The sequence below is a fragment of the Alligator mississippiensis genome, chromosome 11 (assembly GCF_030867095.1).
Source record: "Alligator mississippiensis isolate rAllMis1 chromosome 11, rAllMis1, whole genome shotgun sequence".
In the NCBI taxonomy this organism is placed as follows: Eukaryota; Metazoa; Chordata; order Crocodylia; family Alligatoridae; genus Alligator; species Alligator mississippiensis.
Window position 1 is genome coordinate 58,224,342 of NC_081834.1, and position 7,254 is coordinate 58,231,595.

General features: G+C 49.4%; 1 long non-coding RNA gene across 1 annotated transcript; it reads right to left on the reverse strand.

Moving 5' to 3' along the window:
• Nucleotides 1-595: 595 nt before the first annotated feature.
• Nucleotides 596-7,065, reverse strand: LOC132243847 (uncharacterized). Its single transcript, XR_009455430.1, has 4 exons — nt 3,158-7,065; nt 1,794-2,096; nt 1,339-1,427; nt 596-1,077 (listed from the first exon to the last, which is right to left on the reverse strand). It is a non-coding gene; the product is annotated as an uncharacterized LOC132243847 (long non-coding RNA).
• Between the last annotated feature and the right edge of the window lie 189 nt (nt 7,066-7,254).

A 7,254-nucleotide genomic window follows, 5' to 3' on the forward strand; every position in this document is an offset into this window, starting at 1 on the left:
TGAACTTCTCCACTGACTTCAAAAGGAATTAATGACACTTTTACATCGAGTACCCAGGGGCTCCTGAGTTAGAGATGAGTGGGTCATCTATTTGATGTCTTTCCCCACATTTTAACTTGGGCCTCCTCTAGTATTGAACAGAATCACATGTTTTTCCTAGAAAAGTCTCCTGGGAAGGCTGTCAGCCTGGGTCTGGGACCCTGTAGAGCATAATTTCTCAAGCCATGGGTCATGACCCAAAAGTGGGTCATAAGAATACATGAAAGGGTCACGAACAAACTTTAAAAATGGATTCTCCTTTAAAGGAGAAAAATGTGGGAAACTGTAGTTTTTCACTTACCGGCTGGCAGAGTTTGAGGCCAATTAATATGATGATTGGTTGACTGGGTAAACCAAATATGGAGAACAGAGAGATTTTAATTAATGTGGGACCCAAATAACTACATCTCTGCCAGATAAGAAGAGGGTGGCTGGATAACTTACAAGTGTTGCTATTGAAGTTTGTCAAATTTATGACAAAGGTGGGGTGTCCAGCAAACCTTATATATAGGTTTTGGGAAAAAGAGAGGAAAAACAAAAGACTCAAATGGTAAGTACAACACACATATATGGTATCACACCAAATATCAAACACATCAGCACAGAACAGCATACAAATGGTTCAACATTTAGTACAACTATTAGCAAGGTTATACACAGATAATAGAATTTATATGCAAATATATGCAAGAACAGATTTTCACCTCCCAACATAACCACACAGACACCCCTACTGCTCCCAGGACTTCTCCCACAACTAGCAACACCCAAGCTGGTCCCACACTTACTCATGGGAAGGTGATACTTTACCCAATTCCTTAGCACTCCTCTGTCTCAGGTAAGTGTGTTCTTCAATTACTCCGGCCTAGTTAGGGATCTAGGGACAGATGACCACAATAACTGATGATGATGGACCAAGGGAAGATGAAAAGCTGAATGCCCATGACAAACAAGCTTCAGTCACAGAGACCGCTCTGCTGGACCACTCCCTTCACAGAGACTACAACAACGGAGACTCCTCTCACTGCACACAACTCCCTGATGGCGAAGAGTCGCAAACTCTGGTCAGTTAGTCTTTTTAAAGGGCAGATCACCCCATTTGAAATGATCAATCATCTTCCAGACATACCCATCAGTCATTCCTTCTGATACAAAGTTGACACTCATACTCATGCCTACCAACCAAAATCTCAAGTACCTCAGAAGTCACGCAACCACTATTTGCCAATCACGTCAAACTTTCCCTCCATGTCTGAGACACCAACCACACATACTCACCCATGAAAATTAGGGCATTACCTTGTAAAGGTGAGGAGTTTATGATCTTCTAAAACCTTCTCCATTCTGTATAATGAGCATGCTTAATTTCACTCAAACAATGTAGATAACTAAATATGAGGGAAGAGTACACAGGTGACATATCAGAACCTCATCCCAACAAAGGAAGCAGGTTGAGAGTTAGTTTATACTGTTTATTGAGGGGATGAGATAGCTTTGTGTACGAGCAGCTGGGTGTGGGAACTGGAAATGAGAGGCAACTCCTCCATCAATCAGGTAAAAATAAGTAACTCCCTTGGGAGCGCTGCACCCATAACTGTAAGGCATTCAGAATCATAGCTAATATTGCTGGTAAGGCCTTGGAAAGCTGTTGAGCAAGCCAGCTTCTCCATCCCGCCACTTTGATGGTGTGACAGATCATGCCATCATCACCACAATACACAACAATCTCATTTTCTCCAGTACCAGACACAAACCTCTTTTCAGAGACCATGCCATAGTCAAGCACCAGCGTGGTATTGTCTTGTATTCTGTTGGACTGGACATTCAAGAGCTGTATGGCATGATTGAAACACCGCCGAGTTGCATTGTCCAGCTCTCCATTGGCCCCCAGTCGGTTGCGTTCATTCAGGAGGTTTGGGACAGATAATGGCATGGGTGGCGTTGGCAATTCTGAAGAGACTCTGTGGCCAGGAATAGCTGTCAGGTCCTCATCAACCATGTTTGGTGTAGGAGAAGATGCTGTTGACTGCAGTGTTTGCTCCAAGTGATATAGGAAGCTAGAAAGGATGAGAAATGAAGACTATGAAGGCTCTTAAGGGCTGTAGGGAGGCATATATATATATATACATATATATATATATAGGAATAGGGCTGATGAGGGGTTGTTACAGGGTGGAGAGGGAGGGAGAGGAGTGTGTGGGCTTGAGAGAAGGGTTGAGTGTACCTGAGGAAGCATGCATGGATAAGAGGATTGTGGCGATGGAGAGAATGGTAAGGAGGGACACATGATAGTGTGGATGGATGGATGGATGGATGGATGGATGGATGGATGGATGGATGGATGGATGGATGGATATATTTGGGGATGAGTCAGGTGCACCAGCATGGGGCTATGGGTCACAAGTGAGCGGCACCATCAGGGTGGCCATGCCAGGGCTGCAGATTGGGAATGAGGGGCACCAGCAGGGCTTGTGGGGAGCCCAGAGCTGGTATAGTTGGGGCTGCTGGTTGGAACTGAACAGCTGCAGCAGCTGCAGTCCTGCAGACGCGATGAGGCAATGAGTCATTTCCAGTTCTCGAATGCTCCTGAATCAACTAGTACGTCACTCCCCACAACATGTTGAGGGAGGCACTGCAGTGGGGGTGGGGAGAACTAGCTTGTGGGGGGAGGGATTCCTGAGTCTTCCCCAGGCACTGACCACCAATGCATTGGTGTCCTGCCCACTTCCTGGAGGCTACAGATCCCAGTGTATCTCATCCTGCCTGAGGCTGGACCAAATCTGGGAAAGAGAGAGCTCCTATGGTTGGGAGAGCAACGGATGTCTCCTACTTTGTAGCCAGAGGTAGCCCATTGGACCAGAAATGTAGCAGGGTGGATGGGATGAGATTCATCCTGCTCCAACCACCGTGTCCCTGTCTGGGGACAGGACACCAGGACCAATTGGCTTGGTACTGCGGGGGCCGAGGGAACTCCTGGCACAGAAATGGACGTGGTGGCTCAAGGGGTTGTTGGTGGGAGGGCTGGGGGTACCCTTTATCCACAGGAAGCCCCCTGGCCACCCTCATCTGGAGTCAGATGCCCAAATCCCCCCTATTTATCCCTTGCCCCACAACTTACCGAAAGCCTCCAGCACCTGCCAACTCCCCGGGACACGTCAGCAGCGTTTCGATTTCACCACTGTGAACTTGTTCCTCTCCTGCATGGGTGGGGCTTAACATGGCTTATCCAATCTGGGCACCTCATTTTCCCAACCACGCACAGACATACATACACCCGAAGAAAGCTTGTGTCTCAGTGGCTGGAAGAAGGCCAGTGGAAGCCAGGCCAGGAGGGGGGATCTAGGTTGCTGACAAAATGAGTAAAGAGGAAGAGAGTGGGCCACCTCCTCACATGAAACACAACACATATTTTTATCTCCAGTCCAAAGAAATCAAAACCATTTCCTGAGATGCGAGGGGTCTGGGTCTGTGTTATTCAGGTTCAGGCTCAAGAAAAGACAAACAAAGACTTTATTGGAAGGTGTGTTCATTTGCTCTAGTGTCCATTATGTCAAAAAACACAATTAAAAAGGCAAACATCATTAAATATGGTGCTATCATTAGTCCTGGAGCTATTAGTATCCAATGTCCATCTCTCTCAGACTCATGAAAGACCAACTCACCTTCTTGAGCATCTTGACAGCATTTCCTATTCTTCTCTGAAGGAGATATCCACCCCTGAGGTAATGGTCACATGAGTTAATGTTTCCATGCCTGAGCTCGTGTTTCTTGCTGAACTTAAAAGCAATCCAATGGGCTACCTCTGGCTACAAAGGATGGGGCCACAGGAGGACATGAGGACACCTCCCAGCCAAGACAGGTGACATGCACAAGGAGTACTCAGGTAAGTGACAGGGGTCCGGATAGACCTAAGAATCGAGGGGTGGTGCATGTACCAATACGAGGCCTTAAATGCCTCTACACTAATGCTCATAGCATAGGGAATAAGCAGGAGGAACTCGCCCTCCGGATAGCTAGTACAAACCCAGACATAGTAGGGCTCACAGAAACCTGGTGGGATTCATCCCATGACTGGGCGATAAACATTAGAGGCTTCAGACTCTACAGGCGGTATAGTACGGGGAGGAAAGGCAGGGGTGTGGCACTCTACGTCAAAGAGCAATGCATGTCCTCAACTAACAGGATGGGGTCAGAGGAGGGGCAGACTGAAGAGCTCTGGGTCAGGTTACAGGGGGGTCATGGGGAAAGGGACTTAATGGTGGGGGTCTACTACAGACCTCCCAACCAAGGGGAAGAGCTAGACTGCGAATTCTCAGGTCAGCTTGCAGAGGCAGTTAAGGCAAGGAATGTAGTCATCATGGGTGATCTAAACTACCTGGACTTCTGCTGCAAGGAGCAGTCAGCCAGGTCTGACCTCTCACGTAGGTTTCTTTCTGAGATACAGGACCTCCACCTAACCCAGGAGGTGCACAGCCCCACCAGGGGGAATGCCCTGCTGGACCTGGTCCTGGCCACAGGTGACAACCTGGTGAGGGGACTCCAGGTTCTTGACCACCTGGGCGACAGCGATCATCACTTGCTGGAATTCACCATCCAGCGCAGGGTGTCAAGGGCCTGCAGCAAGGCAGTAGCCCTTGACTTCAAGAGGGCCAACTTCAATGAGTTGATGAGATTGGTAGGAGGGGCACTGGGGCCCTGGAGGGTAGGGGAACTGGGTGTCCAAGACGAGTGGTCGTTCCTTAAGGAGATGATCCTCCAAGCCCAGGGGGTGACAGTCCCAATGAGAATCAAAGGGGGCAAGAGTGTTCAAAAGGCCCCCTGGCTCACCAAAGGCATTCAGGAACACCTGAAAGCCAAAAAGGAGGCATGTACCCAGTCAAAGGGAGGGGCTATCACCAAGAGGAGCACACCTCCATCGCTTGGGTTTGTAGGGGGGCTGTTAGGAAAGCTAAGGCAGATATGGAACTAGGGCTTGCTTCGAGGATCGAGGACAACAAAAATTCCTTTTTTAAATACATGGGGAGTATAACGAAGGCACTGGGTAATGTGGGGCCCCTGGAGGATTTGCTTGGTAATCTGGTGGTTACACCAAAGGAAAAGGCAGACCTTTTTAACAGATTCTTTGCCTCCATTTTTTTGTGCAGGGACTGGGATATCTCCCCCACTGGGATTCAGGATGGACCCAGGAGAGACTCTGCCAGGCCTAGGGTCAGGGAGGACCAAGTTAGGGAACTTCTGGAGAGGCTGGATGTGTTCAAATCAGCAGGTCCAGATGCTCTCCACCCCAGGGTGCTGAGGGAATTGGCAGGGGTTATCACGAGGCCCCTGGCACGGCTTTACAAGCACTCGTGGTGCTCTGGTGTGGTGCCAGAAGACTGAAAGAAGGCCAATGTGGTCCCCATTATCAAAAAAGGGAGAAGGGAGGACCCAGGCAACTATAAGCCAATTAGTCTTACTTTGATTCTGGGGAAGCTCTTTGAGAAGATTATCCAGGAGCACATCTGTGAAGGACCAGCAGGGGGGATGATACTCAGGGGCAACCAGCATGGCTTCATTAGGGGCAGGTCCTGTCAGACCAACCTGATTGTCTTCTACCATCAGGTCACAAGATCCTTGGACGCAGGTGTTGCGGTGGACATAGTCTTTCTGGACTTCAGGAAGGCCTTTGACACTGTCGACCACCCCATTCTCATTAAAAAGCTAGACGAATATGGCATTGATGCCTACACAGTCAAATGGATCGCAAATTGTCTGAGGGGCCGCACCCAGAGAGTGGTGGTGGATGGGTCATATTTGACCTGAAGGGATGTGGGCAGTGGAGTCCCCCAGGGCTCGGTCCTCAGGCCCACACTGTTCAATTTCTTTATTAGCGACTTGGACAAGGGGATAAAAAGCACCCTGTTCAAATTCACTGATGACACCAACATTTGGGGTGAGGTAGGCATGCTAGAAGGGAGGGACAGGATACAACTGGCCCTGGACAGGTTACAGGGGTGGGCGAATGAGAATAGGGTGAGATTCAATACTGACAAGTGCAGGGTACTGCACTTGGGCAGGAAAAACCAGCAGCATACCTACAGGCTGGGGAACTCCCTTCTCAAAAGCACAGTGACAGAAAGGGATCTTGGAGTTATTATCGATTCCAAAATGAACATGGGCCGACAGTGTGGGGACGCAGTCAGGAAGGCTAAGCGCACCTTGTCATGCATCCACAGGTACATCTCGAGCAGGTCCAAGGAGGTGATCCTCCCCCTCTGTGCGACACTGGTCAGGCCACAGCTGGAGTACTGCGTCCAGTTCTGGGTGCTGCGCTTCAGGAGGGATGTGGCCAGCATCAAGAGGGTCCAGAGGAGGGTCACTCACATGGTCTGGGGGCAGCAGGGCAGGCCCTACGAGGAGAGGCTACGGGACCTGAACCTGTTCAGCCTCCACAAGAGAAGGCTGAGAGGGGACCTAGTGGCCATCTATAAACTCACCAGAAGGGACCAGCGGGGAGTGGGAGAAACCCTGTTCCCCCAAGCACCTCCCGGAATAACGCCCGTAAGTTGGTAGAGAGTAGGTTCAGGCTGGACATCAGGAAGCACTGATGGACAGGAAGCACTGATCAGGAAGCATCAGGCTGGACACAGTCAGGGCGGCTAGGATCTGGAACCAACTTCTAAGGGAAGTGATGCTGGCTCCTGTCTTGTGGGTTTTTAAGAGGAGGCTTGCTAATTACCTAGCTGGGGTCATATGAGCCCAGTATTCACTCCTGCCCAGGGCAGGGGTCGGACTTGATGATCTACTTAGGTCCCTTCCGACCCTATAACTATGAAACTATGAATCTACAGTGCTGAGAACTAGCATTGACATTAGCAGGAGCTGCTAATGTGCAGCAGAATTAATCATACAATCAGAGAATATTTGAGTTAGAAGGGACCTGAGGAGGACACATGTAATCCACCCCCCAGCTCAAAGCAAGACCATCCCCAACTATATCAACCCCACCAAGGCTTTCTGTAGTGAGGTCTTAAAAACCTCCAAGGATGGAGATACCACAGCCTCTCTGGGGAACCTGTTCCAGTGCTTCACTATGCTTCTTATGAGAAAAATCTCCCTGAAATTGAATCTCAACTTCCATATCTGCAACTTGCTACTTGTTCTGACCTCTGGCACCACTGAGAACAGTTGAGCTCCGTCCTCTTTGGCACCACCCTCCAGGTAGTTGAAGGATGC